The sequence below is a fragment of the Panthera onca genome, chromosome B3 (genome assembly GCF_046562875.1).
Source record: "Panthera onca isolate mPanOnc1 chromosome B3, mPanOnc1 haplotype 2, whole genome shotgun sequence".
NCBI lineage: Eukaryota > Metazoa > Chordata > Mammalia > Carnivora > Felidae > Panthera > Panthera onca.
In genome coordinates, this window is record NC_138344.1 from 40,502,398 (window position 1) to 40,517,289 (window position 14,892).

Below are 14,892 nucleotides of genomic sequence, written 5' to 3' on the forward strand. Positions count from 1 at the left end.
AATCGGAAACAGGCTCCAGGCTCCGAGCCATCAGTCCAGAGCCTGACGCGGGGCTCGAACTCACGGACCGCGAGATCATGACCTGGCTGAAGTCGGACGCTTAACCGACTGCGCCACCCAGGCGCCCCTAGTACAGTTAATTCTTGAGGCTTCTCAGTTGGCTGGGAGGAAAAGAGCCAAGATATGATTACTGTTAAATAGTGTTGACCTACAGAAACCTTTACCAATTCTTGTTTGTTCCTCAAAGTAACATGCAGTTTCTTTCTTCGCTTTGTAGGTTCTAAAACTGCCAAATGAAGAAGTAGTTTCTCTACCTCAAAACCACATTTTGCATTTGCTCCCAATGAGGTATTTAATCAATCTATGTATAAATAAACTCCATTATTTTTATTATCTGGTCTAATTTTACAGCTTCTTTAATCTCCTTTAATAGTTTCAATTCAGTCATATTAAGAATATGACATTCTTATTTAAGCTAGGATTTCAATCCTTATAAAAATGTAATACCTTGCTGTCCCTATCGTTGCCATCAAGTGCAGAGCCTAGCAGCACATTTCAACGATTAGTCTCCTTCTATCAAGTACCTGAGATATGAATTAAATTATTGTATCATTATTTTGCCTACCAAGAAAGAAGGAAAAAAATTTATATAGGGATGACAAATGGCACTAATCGTGTTTAAGTCAGTAACACTTTTAAATAAATCTAATGCTTCAGATCACATATTCAGGTAAAACATATTACAGATCTGTGGCTGGAAGACAATGTCACTCCACCATTGTGTCACCTACCCCAACTTGACCTTGTTAAAACTGAATTTCTTTCTTATAGAAAGGCTCAAGAGAAACAATATTGCCAAACACTGCCCTGCACTTCTCCCTCTGTCAGATAGTGTTATGAAATTCACACTGCCAGGATTTCTAACTCTGCTAGGATTGGAAGGGCCAACTAATACAAACCACAGAAACATTACTACTAAAAAAAAACAGTTTTCACCAGCAACCTAAGCTATGTTAAGGTATTTTTAACTAGCAAAGCAATACAACTTGGTCAATTAAATGGAGATCCTTTCAACCACTAAAGAAAAAAACAACATACTTGAATTAACAACTGCCAGCCTTTAAGTTCACAATATCAGTATTGTATTATTGTATCATTTAATACATGTAGTGAAAATATATGATTTCAAGTTTGAGAAACAGCAAATTCAGAGAAAAGCTATGTGAAATGTGCTTAGGAGTCCACCTAACATTAGAACCATCTGCCCAAAGGTAACAGATTCTTCTTAGCATGGCCCTGAGTTCATTAAGAACCTTTATTCTAAAATTATATATCAAAGAGAGCACATTTTATGGAATAGCAAACAGGTCTCCATGTGCACTGCAACTGCACAAGCTTATGTATAAATAACTAAAAATAGCGTTCAGGTACCATGCACCTCAGCTATCTCAAATAGCAATATAGTATAACCAGCTGAGAGCTTGATGTCCACAAGCTGCGTTCTATATAACCCAAGGATAGAAATAAGACATTCCATTTCTTGTATATTAGGTAGGAATTCTAGCTTCCAGCCAATTATCAAAGTGGCAGTCTGACCTAAGGCATTTGTTTCCTATCAGCTTTGTGTAAGCAAAGGAAAGACGTAACAGGAAAAATAATAAAATAGAAGGGGTAAGAAAGGACAAGAAAGGGAATTATAAGAAAATTTACAATACACAAGTCAAACAAGAGAGCATCTTCATCCTCAGGCTAATGCATTAGGTATTGAGACAGAACACAGTTAACAATGTGGTGAGAGGAAGTCAAAATACCACAAACCTGAAAATTCAATTTTTAAGCTGGGAGCAGAGTGCACGCTCCTTGAAAGCTTATTTTGCTGAGGCCTCACAAGAAAGGTCATGATATTGGGCTTTTTCCCTTGAGAAAGGAGATGACTCAGAGGCCTACCTCACCCATTACTCTAGGCATCCAAGACCCAGTCAGCAGAAGGGTAAATCCCACCCCTCAGGGAAGTGGCTACAGGGCTCCAGTTCTACCCCTGGTGTCTTCCAGACATGACTGACTGCAATTTTCACCATGATTAACTTCCAGGAATGCCAGCCAGAGGAGCAGCCAGGAGAAAAGAACATAAAGAGTAGCTATTTTCCCCTCTATGTCAGCTGGACTCTTTGGAACAATGCAGACACTGCCTCTCTCTTTCTGCGGGGCAGAACAGCATTCAACAACCTCAGCGAAGTGCCTAACAACCAGTAACACACCAGCACCACACTTCTCAAAGACCATCTTACTTAAAGCTATAGCACTCCCAACCTCTCTCACCTTACACTAGGAATCCAATAAATATTTATGGAATGAGAGAAATAAATAAGAAAAACTAAAATAGACCTCCCAGAGGTCAACAACAGCCAGAGGGCCCAACAGTACCTATATTCCCTCTACCAGAACCAGTCTGGTTCCCAGGTCTGACCTACACTGCTTCCACCTGCATGTACTACTCCTTCCCCTCCCCAAAGTCTTCCATCAGCTAGGATGTATGGAACCACAGTATTGCTGCAGGAAGTAAAAGCAACAAATGCTCGTCCTTGAGTCTGAAGGATTTCTGAAAGCTTTCATAGTCTGCCTTGTTCCTAGGTTATTCAGTTTAGGATAAAATGCGTTGAATGAAAGTCACCTTAGCGTAAAAGGAGGCCTGAAAAAAAAACAACTACAAGAAGTTTCTGTTTTCAAAAATCAAATTCCAATTCAATTCAGCAAGCATTAATTAAGCAGGAAGTTATATTCAAAGCATTGGGCTAGACAGAATCCATGAGGAACAGAGGAGACAGAGGTGTTTTAGGCAGCTAAGAATGAGGGAGGAAAAAAATATATTCACAAATAACTATAATTAAAGACAATGTGTGATAAAGTACTGTAACAAAAATCCTAGCAAAGAGTTTGGGAGAAAAAGAGGAAGATGAAATCAATTCTGGAGATAATTGGGTGGGAAGAAAAGCATTAAGAAAGGCTTCAGGAAGGAGATGAAATTTTTGGGCAGGTTGAAGAAGGGTCTGATTTGGAGTTGAATGCTTTGGACCTGGGAAGGTCATTCCAACAGAAAAGAAAAGAAAAAAAGTAACAGGGTGTTGAGAATGAAAAACACAAAGTAAGCTGAAAGAATAGCTGTGAACAGAGTAAGAAATAAATGAAATAAGGGTGAGAAAGGCCAAGGTTCGTCAGATTATAAAGGATGTGGAGTTCTGGCCTATGTAGGCAACAAGGAGCCATTAAAGGTTTTTCAGCAAGAAGTGAAATGATAAAGACTATATAGGGGCACCTGGGTGGCTCAGTCGGTTGAGCGTCCGACTTCGACTCACGTAACAATCTCGTGGTCCGTGAGTTCGAGCCCCGCGTCGGGCTCTGGGCTGATGGCTCGGAGGCTGGAGCCTGCTTCCGATTCTGTGTCTCCCTCTCTCTCTGCCCCTCCCCCGTTCATGCTCTGTCTCTCTCTGTCTCAAAAATAAATAAAAGTTAAAAAAAAATTTTTTTTTAATTTAAAAAAATTAAAAAATTAAAAAAAAAAAAAGATTATATAAATCTACACTGGGGGGATGCCTGGCTGGCTCAGTTGGTAAAGCATGTGACTCTTGATCTCAGGGTTGTGAGCTGGAGCACCACGCTGGGTACAGAGTTTATTTAAAAATAAAATCTAAAAAAACAAACAAACCAAACAACTGGGACACCTGGCTGGCTCAGTTGGGAGAAGCATGTGACTCTTGATTTTGGGGTTGTAAGTTGGAGCCCCACATTGGGTGCAGAGATTACTAAAAATATACATATTAAACTGAAAAAAAAAAAAAAAAACCAACTACACTGGGGTTCCTTATTATATACTCTTCTAGAACCAAAATCTTTCCATTCAGAGCACTTTAGTTCATAATCATACTTTTATCAGTTGATTGTTGGTCAGAGACCATGTCTGGCTTGACAGTTAAGTGAATAAATAAAAAATTATAATAATCTTGCAGCAGTCTGTACTATAGAATACAGAAAGAGGCAATAACCATGAGGTTACTGCAATAACATACAGATGAAGGCCTGAACTAGGTCAGGTGAAAAAGCAAAGCTAAATAAATGGCAAGATATCTAGAATAATCCAAATTTAGTGAATGATTAGATGAGATAGCCAGGAAGAAAAAGAACTAAATAGGAGTTCAAAATTTTGTGTCATGGCAACTGGAAGAAGTGTAATGCTTAGGAGAAAAAAGGGTAGGCAGAAATCAAAGACTGGAGGTACTTTTGAAAGCAGATGTCACATAGAAAAAGCTTTCCTTCTTCCTTATATACTTTTCAGATTTATATACTCTATAAGCTGCACAATTTCATTTCTCTTCCTATAGTTCCATTTCTGACATCACTCTTTAAGACTGCTCTAGGAGCATCAGTTCCAAAACAAAGATAAATGCTGAGTTTGACATCAACGCTCAGAATTTATAACTGAAATTTACAAAGTACATTCTTAAACATCCACTTCTGCTCACATAAATGAAAGTTCATCCCAACAAACGCCTCCACCTAGGAGTGTTGTTACAAACATTGCTGATAACATGCCAAAAGCCCACTAGCTGTACTTTGTACACAGAATAGAGCAAACACCGCTTTCATCCCCTACAGACTGAACTACAGCCTAAGAAACTACAGGTACAAGTATGCAATGCAGTACCAATCATGCAATGTTGCCTAACTGCCAGGATCTGGATTTCATTCATGGTATAGTTTCATTTCCAAGGGTTGCATGGTGTATACTTTGGCCACTTTCCAATTCAATAACCTATGTGTCACCTGACACTTAAAAAACAAAACAAAACAAAACCCATCTACAAAAACCACTTATATTTCTAATATTAACCTTTCTAAAATCTCATATTCAAGTGGAGCACTTCCGAAAATAACCTTTACATTACCTAAAAATTAGTAATATGCTAAAGATGGCAGGTAACAAAGCAAAGCATTCCCAAGACTTTTTGTGAGTCCAAAACAAATAACAGTTCCACCCACCAAATTTTTCTATTACAGACCGATGGATGTTTTAAGTGCAAATTTAAAAACAGTGAATGCTTCTTCCAATGTTCAAAGGTAGATTAAACATGTAATGTTGTTATATTAACAAAGAAAGAAAGAAAAGACTAAAAGACCACCATCTTCTTAACTCTCAATAGCTGCTATTGTCCCAAATCCATGAATTAACTAGGAAATGCTGATAAAAATCCTAACTTGGAGAATTAACTTGGTTATGCAATTTTATTCCTTTACACTGCTTGAAAGCAAAGATTTCTTAATATTACTGTCAATTCCAAAGTTCCCACAATCACCTACCAGCTTTCAATCCCTCAGTCCCTCAGGGTATTTCAGGGATCTTCCTTGTTAGTCATAGTTCAACAAATGTCATTAATTTAGCATTTTTGGCATGAAAAATCACATCATTTTATTTTCCAAACAAAACACAGTGCGCAACCATATTTAATCCCAAGAAGTTAATTCAAAGCAAGTTTTCTAGTGAGTGGTCAAAAATGGAAAAGTACCCAACCCACCTCCACAATGAGTCTCATTTGGCTCAATCGAGCCAATCTGGCTCTTTGGCTCAAAGATTTCAGATATAAGAGATTTAAAAATCTTAGATTGCTGACTTAATGCATAAAATTACTTTCTTGATATCTAGGCAAATCCTATGAGGTGCAATTTCCTTCCCACAAGCTGAGGTTCTTTTTCTACAGCTTTCTGATTCCTACATCTATGGCTTGAGCAGACTAGAAAAAAATACATTTGACAAGCTGGTGAACCTGCAGAATTAAAGTATAAGACACTCTAAAAGAAGATGGCCTATTAAAAAACGCACACCATATGCTTTACAAACATATCAAAGAGGAGTGAGGGTCAAGCCCCAGGGAACTAAGGCTGTACTCATTAGCCTTTCTGTATACTGACTATATTTTTGACACAGTAAAAGAACTGCTCTTATGTCAAGCAATTTGTCCTGTTCTTCCATCACAATCTTAGTACCATAAAATTCTACAGCTAAATGGAACCTTAAGAGATGATCTTGTTTAATTTACTCATTTCACAAATAAAGCCCATGAAAACAGTGGAGTGACTAGCACAAGGTCACACAGCTAGTCAGAAGCAAAATAGTGATGAGAACTGGGGTTGTATGACACCATACCCTACGCTTTGAAAAGCTGTATTAGCAAAGAAAACGTAACACTCTTAAATCAGACAATAACTCCACTGTAACTATAACTAACCCACAAAAAATAAAATTCATCCACGTAAGGAGAAAAAGGGTTAGAACAGAAAGTACCCTGAATTAAACAGAAAGCAGCAGTTATTTGTTGATACAGTACAGGGGTTTCTTATTAAGGGCATACACAACCTTGCACATATTTTCTAAACCATTTTATTAATTACTACTTGCTAGCATGTATGTCCTGTGCTTCTCTTTAATGTATCTCCTTAAGACAATGCCACATGGTCCTAGTGGCAACGGTTTGAAAAATGAGACCTTCTGGTACAGATAACTGGTGGCACGAAAGGAACCCATAAGTGTGGTACCAACAATCAAAAAGGACAGAAGTTGGAGGGGGTAGAGATATTGCTGGGAGCAAGTAATCCTGAAAACGGTGTAAGAATAAAAATCCGAGAGAGCAAAGTCTGGCCATAATGACCAGAGAGCACAATAAAAAGAAGGCAGTTTCAGAGCCTGCCTGGCATCAGACAGCTCTCACCTGCAAAAGAAAGAAGGAAAAAATTCTCACAGAGACAAGAGAAAGATCGGAGGTTTGCTCCTGAGTGATGGACTAGATATGACCTAATAGGTATTTGCCATCTCTTATTTCTGGGACTCTGATCCAAGAACAAACAGCAAGAGGACCATGAAAAATCAGCCCTGTTGGATCTGGAGTTCTGCCTTGACAAGATATAAAGCTCATTCATAGATCTGACTGTGCTCATGAGACTGCAGTTCAACTCCTGCTGCTAGAGCAAGGGGAGGGGGAAGGAAGATAGAAAGGGGTGAGTGGGAAGGAGGTGGAAGATCTGGGTTGTGACTATAATAGCTACAGTAATTAGAGTGTTTCCAAGCTGCTGGAGAAGTCTTCAGAGCAGGGAACTAGGATGAGAGATGGGGGAGGGGAAAAAGCATGAGGAAGCAAACTACTGAAAATGCTAGGAAAGTATATGGTGGTTTATGAACAGTTTAAAACAAACAAACAACTGTGACGGCTTCATATAGGCAAATAGAGAAGTTTAAGTTATTTCCCAGAAGAGAATACTATACAATAACTGTTAGGCTCCCACTTAAAGCTAGGTTACAAACTAGGTTTAAGCAGATTATTGCAAATGTCACTGTCTTTCAGTGGTCCACTGGCCCTGTCTCAGGGTCATAATGTTGCCTCCCTTTCCTCTAAATCAATACATTTGATCTATGTATCTAAATTTGTCTTTCTGGCAAATAGGTCATAGCCTTCACTCCACTTGGAAAAGGGATTTCTGAACTTCAAAAACAGTTAACATCACATATTTTCCTTCAATCAACTGTTAATTGATACCTGGTGAATTCAATGAGAGGGAGAAAGAAAAAGATGGAGATTCAGTATGAGTACACAGCCTGTTGACCTAACACAGAAAATGACTGGAAGGCATTAAAAAGTCAGAACATAAATGCCCGAGTTACTACTTGCTTATACATTTTAGGCTGTATGGCACTGCCTACTAGAGTGGCATGAAGATGTGAAAGAAAAATATTAATGGAAGATGATGATAATAACCTAGAAGAAAAACCAGGGAATATGCAAAAAGCCTAAAAATAGAAAGTCCTCTTCCAAGTTAGAGGAAATGCTATACTTGTTTTTAAGATAAATATGTAGCTGAGGTATTTCCTTAACGTGATTTGGCCCTGGGTGATTTGATCCTAACAAGTGATGTTAATCTCAATGCCAGAGAAAAGAATTATAAAGGTACTGGGAAAAACTAAAATGGAACAGGACAACTGAAGAGATGCAAACTTCATGTGGAGATTTACATTCACAAAATAAAAACACATGCAAATTTCTTGAGTGAGGCATGTCAGGTGGACCCACACAAAGTCAATTATATCCTTTGCATAAAACCTGCTGGGTATCCTCCCAGTGGACTAAATCTTTTTCACCACACTGAAAGCAAAGAATTTTCTCCTTCCCATTTCCCTCTAATAAACAAGCACTAGAAAACTGAATTACCACTATTTCCTTCCCATTCATAGGGCATAAAGCCAGAAATCACAGAAATACAATAGGGCCGGCTAGGACCATGTCTAAGGCATGCTATTCAGTAATCTAAAAAGAAACACAGAGAAAGAAGAATCTCTTCTCTTTTCCATTATCATCTCACTAACAAACCTGTATCAGGCATTAAGAAATGTGAAACAAAGAGCAATTTCACACATACGAACTGAACCTAAACCACGGAAGACCCAGTATTTTCTTGTCACTGTGGCATGTGATTCTTTAACCACCTGCTCAATAATCCCTCTTCAGCTGCACAGCTGCTGCCAATTCCACAAGCCCAGCTAGGCAGGTGCTTCAGTGAATTACCTGTTCCCTAGTGAAAAGAGTCCTTCACTGACACTTAGTGGGCCCAGAACCTGCCAATCAGCATCACCGATCTTCATTTTTGTCTGCCACAGCCAACTTTTATGAGAGATATCACGAAGGCGTATTTAGCACACTATATGATTTTGTATTTGGTGGGGTTTTATTCTTGTTGTTGTCCTTTGTTTTATAAGGAAACGGATTTTTCAAAATCAAGCAGAAGTGAGAATTCAGCTGCTGAAAAGAAAACTTGCCACACAACATAAGGCTGCCTCATCTCAGAGTGGCCCCATCTGTCTGGCAGTATTCCCACCCATGACTAGTTTTCCACAAGGGAAATAACAATTGCTCAGCTACCTTTGTAGCAGAAGAAAGTGGCAGTGGAAAGTGCTATGGTACCTGGCAGTAATGAGAGGGAGAACTTCTGGAGCTCACACATCATCCCTGTACTTCTTAAGTCTCCACGGCTAAGCCCAGGCAGTAGCGTTCCGAGTCAAATAAATAAGGAGTGGCACTTCTACTCGACAGAGCAATCACTAAACCCCTCAACAAATTATCCTGTTCCAGTCGTTTAGTTGCTATATGCTAATTACAACATAATTACTACCAGGAGCCAAAATTATGTTCCTATGTCCTCACACAAAATAAGCACTAATCTGCCCAGCCATCTAGATCTCTCACAAGAAAAACATTTTCTACAAAGAAAACCAAAGTGCTCTCTGCAAGATGGTCACAACCAGAAGACTCATAAAGACCCCTTGTGCCAAGGGCCCAACTCTGAAACCACTACATCTAATCAGGGCAAATTTAATATGAGGCTTCTGCCTTCACTGTCACCTGACAGGATTCAAAATGAAGGTCCACAACCCACGAGCAAAATGCTTGGGACTCTGGTATTAGCTGAGACTTCAGAGGCTGAGGACAGATTGCTGGAAATAGCCTAAAGACAGACAACACCTCTAGCTAAGACTTTAATAAGAGTTTTGACATCAAGAACATGTTCCCTCCCAACAAAGCCCAACACCTAAGTGGCAAGTCATCATTTTCAGAAACTCACTGAAATAAAGGAATGAGGGAGACAACACAGTCACACTCAACACCTCAGAAAGACCTCTCCCAAAACCAAAGGCTAAAATTCCTATTCAAGAATACCTACAGGATATAGGTGGCTATTGTGTACACAGTGCATTGTGTATAACTGCCCTCTCACAACGAATCTGCTTTCCAATCTCTTCTTAAAGAAAAGTTTTCTTTAATATCCTAAAAGGAAACCTTCTTTCTAATCCCAAATGATTTCTTACCCAACTAATAGTACCTAACTACTATCTGGGCATTTCTAGGAGATATTTACAAGGATGGGGGTTCTTCTAGCTCATTCTCATCCTTCTCTCATTAATTACCCCCAAGACCTCAAAGGATTTTTATGTTCATCACTTTGACCAATTTCTCCCTAATGCAAAGGCAGATATGGCCTTTCTGCATAATGAGCAAGTCACCTCTTTTCATCAGAATTAAAATAAAGATTTAAAGGAAAGTTTTGTTTCCACAGCCCCTGCCCAAATAGGCAAATTCTGTGGCTTTTGTGTTGTGCAATTATTACTGACCAGGAAGTCACCATTAAACAGGTACTTGGTCCTTGACTTCCTGTCTTAACCTTGCAAAGGTTTTTAGTGGTGTTCCTAAACAAACAAAAATCATTGTTGAGTGTCCCATCTCTATAAAAAGAATTAAATATGATGGTTCAAACAAGAGTGAAAACCTCCACTTGGAGTCTTCTTCCTTAAAGGTCTGACACAAACATGGGGATTAAGTCTCCCAGACACTATTCCTCCACAACTTAGTACAGGCTAGCCAAAGAGGCAGGCACAACATGGCTGGCATCCCCTATTCTTCTGAAAAATGTGTGCCAATGAGCTCTGCATTGTTCCTCACTCAAAAAGAAGAGCCTTTCTGTCTGGCCTCCTCCAATGGCAAGCCCCAGTCTGGAAAAGGAAGAAAATGGCACTGAGAAGCCTGGGAGATGGAGCATATCCAAAGCTCTCAGACAAGACTTGAACCTATGACCTTCACTGTGTACACAATAGGCGGGTGAGAGGGACCGGTTTATCTCTGCAGCAGCAGTTCTCAGCCCTGGGGTAGCACTCCCGATAAAATGACACAGACTATTGTGTGTGGCAGCAGAACAGTCATCTCCTCACAACAGCCTAAACCAGCACTCCCTCCCCCAAGACAAAGCAGCAGGGGTGAAATTAACTCAAGGCTGCAGAGCAAAGCCTAGTACAGAAAAGAGAGGCTTGTGGGGGATTGGGGACTCTCCTCAACCCCTGGGGCTCTGGACACATGGCTGGAAACAGACAGGCTTTCTCCCCCATCTTTCCCACTCTCATTTAGGTAGGAAGCTGTTTCTTAGAGAATTTAATCATCTGTGATTTGTTCAGAAATATTCCCCCTGAAGGGCTCTGATCTCTCCACCCTGTGTGAGCCTAATTCCTAGAAGCTGAAATGACTGTTTGCTGCTGCCTGTTTCACAAACACACATTAATTGGTCAGATGTGTCTCCTCCTCCTCAACCCCGGAGGGAGGAAGAAGAATCTGAGCAAAGCACAGAGATGATCCAACCGTAATTACACATAAAGGGAAAAGAGGGCAGCATGGGTTTTTCCAAACAGGACAGGGTCACAAATCCTCCCGGGGGTACATGGAGAGCAGTTAAGGGCCAGGCCCAGGGATCCCTCCATCTTGAAGAAAAGGACAGGAGTAAATGTGACCTGAGACTGGAAGGAGCACACACCCACAACCTACTTACTGCACACTCCCGGCCACCTTGCTCCCCCCCTCTCAGGGCCGCGCACACGTCTAGCTTCCAACCCTTCGCCCTGAACCCCCCTAACTCTGACTAGCCCCAGCCGCCCTGCGCCCCCTCGAGATACCCAGACTCGCCTCTGAAACTCTCTGGCCTGTCCCCACAACCCGGTCAGACCCTAATCCCCTCTTGGGCACCCCTACCCTCAGGCTGAACCGACCCCGGCCACGCTTTGAACTTCACCCCGCGCCCCTCGACGCCCCCTCCCCCACCCACGCAACGACCCCCCCCCCCCAACACACCTTCCCCTCGCTCCGCCCCAGCCCCCCAACCCCCACTTCCTCCGTCAGGCGCCGCTGCCCCCGGCCCCCTCAGCCCCGGCCCCCCTCAGCGCCGCGGCCTCTCTCCTCCCCCAGCCCCGGCTCCACACAAAGCTCCGGACTCACCGCGCGGCCGGTCCCGGGAGCCGCCACCTCCGCCCGCCCGGGGCCCCGGGCCGTAGAGCCGCCGCAGCTACGGGGCCCAGGCCGCCATCCGTTCCCGCGGCCCCTCCCCCCCACCCCACCCCGCCTTGGCTCCGGCTCTCCGCCCCCTCCCCGCGCCGCTCCGCCCCGCCCGGCCGGTGCCGCTGTGTCCGGGGCCGCGGGTCCCTCAGCCGCCACCGCCGCCGCCGCCGCCGCCGCGATCCGGGACAACCAGGGCCGCCCCGAAGACCCGGACACTGGACTACCGGGCCCTCGGATCCGGATTCCGGGCTGCTGTGGAGTCTGGAGCGGGAGAGCGCCGGGGAAACCCGGAACCTGGATGAAAGAGCCAAATCCTGGGTCTCGGAATGCGCGGTCACACGGAGCCCGGATTATACAGTCGTAGCTCTGGGAATGCTGGAAAACCCGGCGAGCCGGTTAAAACATAGAGAAACTCGAAGAAACCTGGATTGGAGAGCTCGAACCTAACGCTCTCTCCTCCTGGAAAGAACTCTCACTGGACCTGACTTCCTCGCAGAGAGGTCTCTGGAGGAAGTATCATATTTTAAATACAGAAGACACCAGTTCCGTATGTATCTTTCAACCATGAGGTGAGGAAAAGGCCGTGAGGGATCTGAACGTGAACATCCACAAAGAACAGAAGAGCTAGGACAGCTCATAATGGTTTCATCCATTTTATCCCTTGGTTCAGCAAAGTATCACCCCCCCCCCCAATTTTTTATCCTTTGTTCTCCAGTTTTTTTGTTTTTTGTTGTTTTTTTTTTTTAGGATTAACGCTTGTTTTCCTCTCCAAAGTACCCATTTATCTTTCTAGATCTCATCTCACCATCGGATATTACCAAATCTTGCTTTTTATTATCTAAAAGTCCTATTTTGTCCTTCTTCAACCCACCATTCTTTTTTCTAACGACTGTAACTTATGTCTTTCCTTATCTGTCATTCATCTGTTATTGCCCAGCGCACTACTACATAGTAGACATTCAGGCGATGTTTACCCGAACCCTCCCACCCACCTCTTGCTTGTGAAACAAACACTTCATGACCTCTTCCCTAAAATTTCCACCTCTTTCCACAGCAAACAGAAATTTAATTCTCAAAGCTCCCCATTCTTAGCCCCTCTTCCGTCCTTCTTGTGTCCTTGACCATCTTAGCTCTGCAGTTTTATCTTTCCTTTCTTCCCTTATCCTGAGGCATCCTTCAACAGTGCCATTCAAGATAAGTGTGTGACTTGGGGATAGAGCCAAGTCATAAAACCCCTTTACTATTCATCTACACACACACACAGCTGAGGAAGAAGAATCTCCCTTTGGTCCACCAAAATTCAACTTGTTCTAGTATAGTACAGGACAGAATTGATCCCTGGGGATAAGACATTTCCAGTCTTTACTGGACGACGTTACAAATGAGGAATCAACTACTTAGCAGGCAGAGAAAGAGTATGGTTCGGTGTTTTAGACTTGGAAGTGACTTAATTAAGGGTTTAACATTCAAGTAGTCATCATTTACTGAAGAATGTGACTCTATCATTGGAGAGGACAGGACTGCAAAAATAGGGAACAAAGGAAAATAAACACTCCTACAGTGAACCTCAATTTTTAGCCAAAGTTATCAAGCCTGGAAGAATCACCAAAAATTTTCAAAATATCCTGTACACTCAAAGATTCTTAAGTTTTGACTTCCTATTCCTCTAGACCAGGGATTGGAAAACTATGGGTGACACACTCACTGCCTGTTTTGGTATGTCCCATGAGCTAAGAGTGTTTTTTTTTTTTTTTTTTTTACATTTTTAAATGGGTGAAAAACAAAAGAATATTTTGTGGTGTGAGAATTAATATGAAATTCAAATTTCAGTGTCCACAAATAGAGTTTTAAGGGCTCATAGCCAGTCATCATTTATGTATTACCTATGGATTCATCTGCACTGTAACAGCAGAGCTGAATAGGTGTTAACAGAGACTGTAGGACCAGGAAAGCCTAAAATATTTGCTATCTGGCCCTTTACAGAAAAAGTGTGCTGATCCGTGCTCCAAACAAACTGTCCAGTAGAATTTTCTGCAATGATGGAAATGTTCTATATTTATGCCCTCCAGTTTAGAAGCCACTAGCCCCATGTGACTGTTTGGGCCCTTGAAATATGGTTAATGTGACTGAAGAACTGAATTCTTAATTTTATTTAATTTAAATAACCACATGTGACTAGTGGCTACCATATTAAACAGTACAGCTCTAGACTCTTGTCAAATCTTATGTACTGACATTTTTTTTGCCCCTTGTGCCAACATCTTATTCCCTTCCTATGTCACAACTTCGTATGGATTCTCAGTCCCTCCCATCCACCCCCCATCACCCTATTTATCTGACTCCAAACTAGAATGCCACACTTACTAGGTTTTCTTTCTGGGCTCTCCATTGTCACAACTGAAATCTGAAATCTGATCAGTTTACCAAGTTTCACCCCATGAATTAATGCACATTATGTGCACACATATAAATGGACAGACATTTACACAAGTTTCTTTGTGTCAGAAGGAACTGTGGCTATGGTCTTTCTTCTCTGCATGAGAGAAGTAGAAAAGCCTTCCACATGCTGGATCCCTTGCTGCTGGTGTCTGTGATATGGATCACCTCCCTCCAAACACATTCACAGAAGCTGAGAACAGCAGATGTGTACTTGCTATTTGAATCTCAAGGAAAAAAAAAAAATCCTTCATCACAGGCCTTTCTTTCCTCCCCCTAGGCCTAATAAACTGAAGTTAGTTGATTTCTCTAGTTTAATAGATGCTTGCTTTTTTTACTGGTCTTTTCTAGCTGGGCAAGAGAACAACCCCAACACTGTCTCAATCTTGGCTAGGAGTTCTAGCAAAAGCATTAAAAAAATTTTACCAAATAAATGAAATCCATATAAATGGGCTTTAGTATAGACAGCAGTTAAAATCGAAAGAGATTAAGGGTTATAACTCATAAAAATCCTAACTTTGTAATTTTTCTAAAAATAATCTTCAAA

The 14,892-nt window shown here is 41.7% G+C and overlaps 1 protein-coding gene across 3 annotated transcripts in view; it reads right to left on the reverse strand.

Annotated features, from left to right (window-relative positions):
• ZNF609 (zinc finger protein 609) overlaps positions 1-12,151 on the reverse strand; it is a 210,248-nt gene extending 198,097 nt beyond the window's left edge. For 2 of the 3 annotated variants that reach the window (XM_060618303.3, XM_060618302.3), the window contains exon 1: positions 11,850-11,971. The gene's annotated coding sequence lies outside the window, so the exon portion shown is untranslated. Of the gene's footprint in view, positions 1-11,849 lie in introns of all 3 variants that reach the window. The other variant, XM_060618304.3, reaches the window with a different exon arrangement.
• Between the last annotated feature and the right edge of the window lie 2,741 nt (positions 12,152-14,892).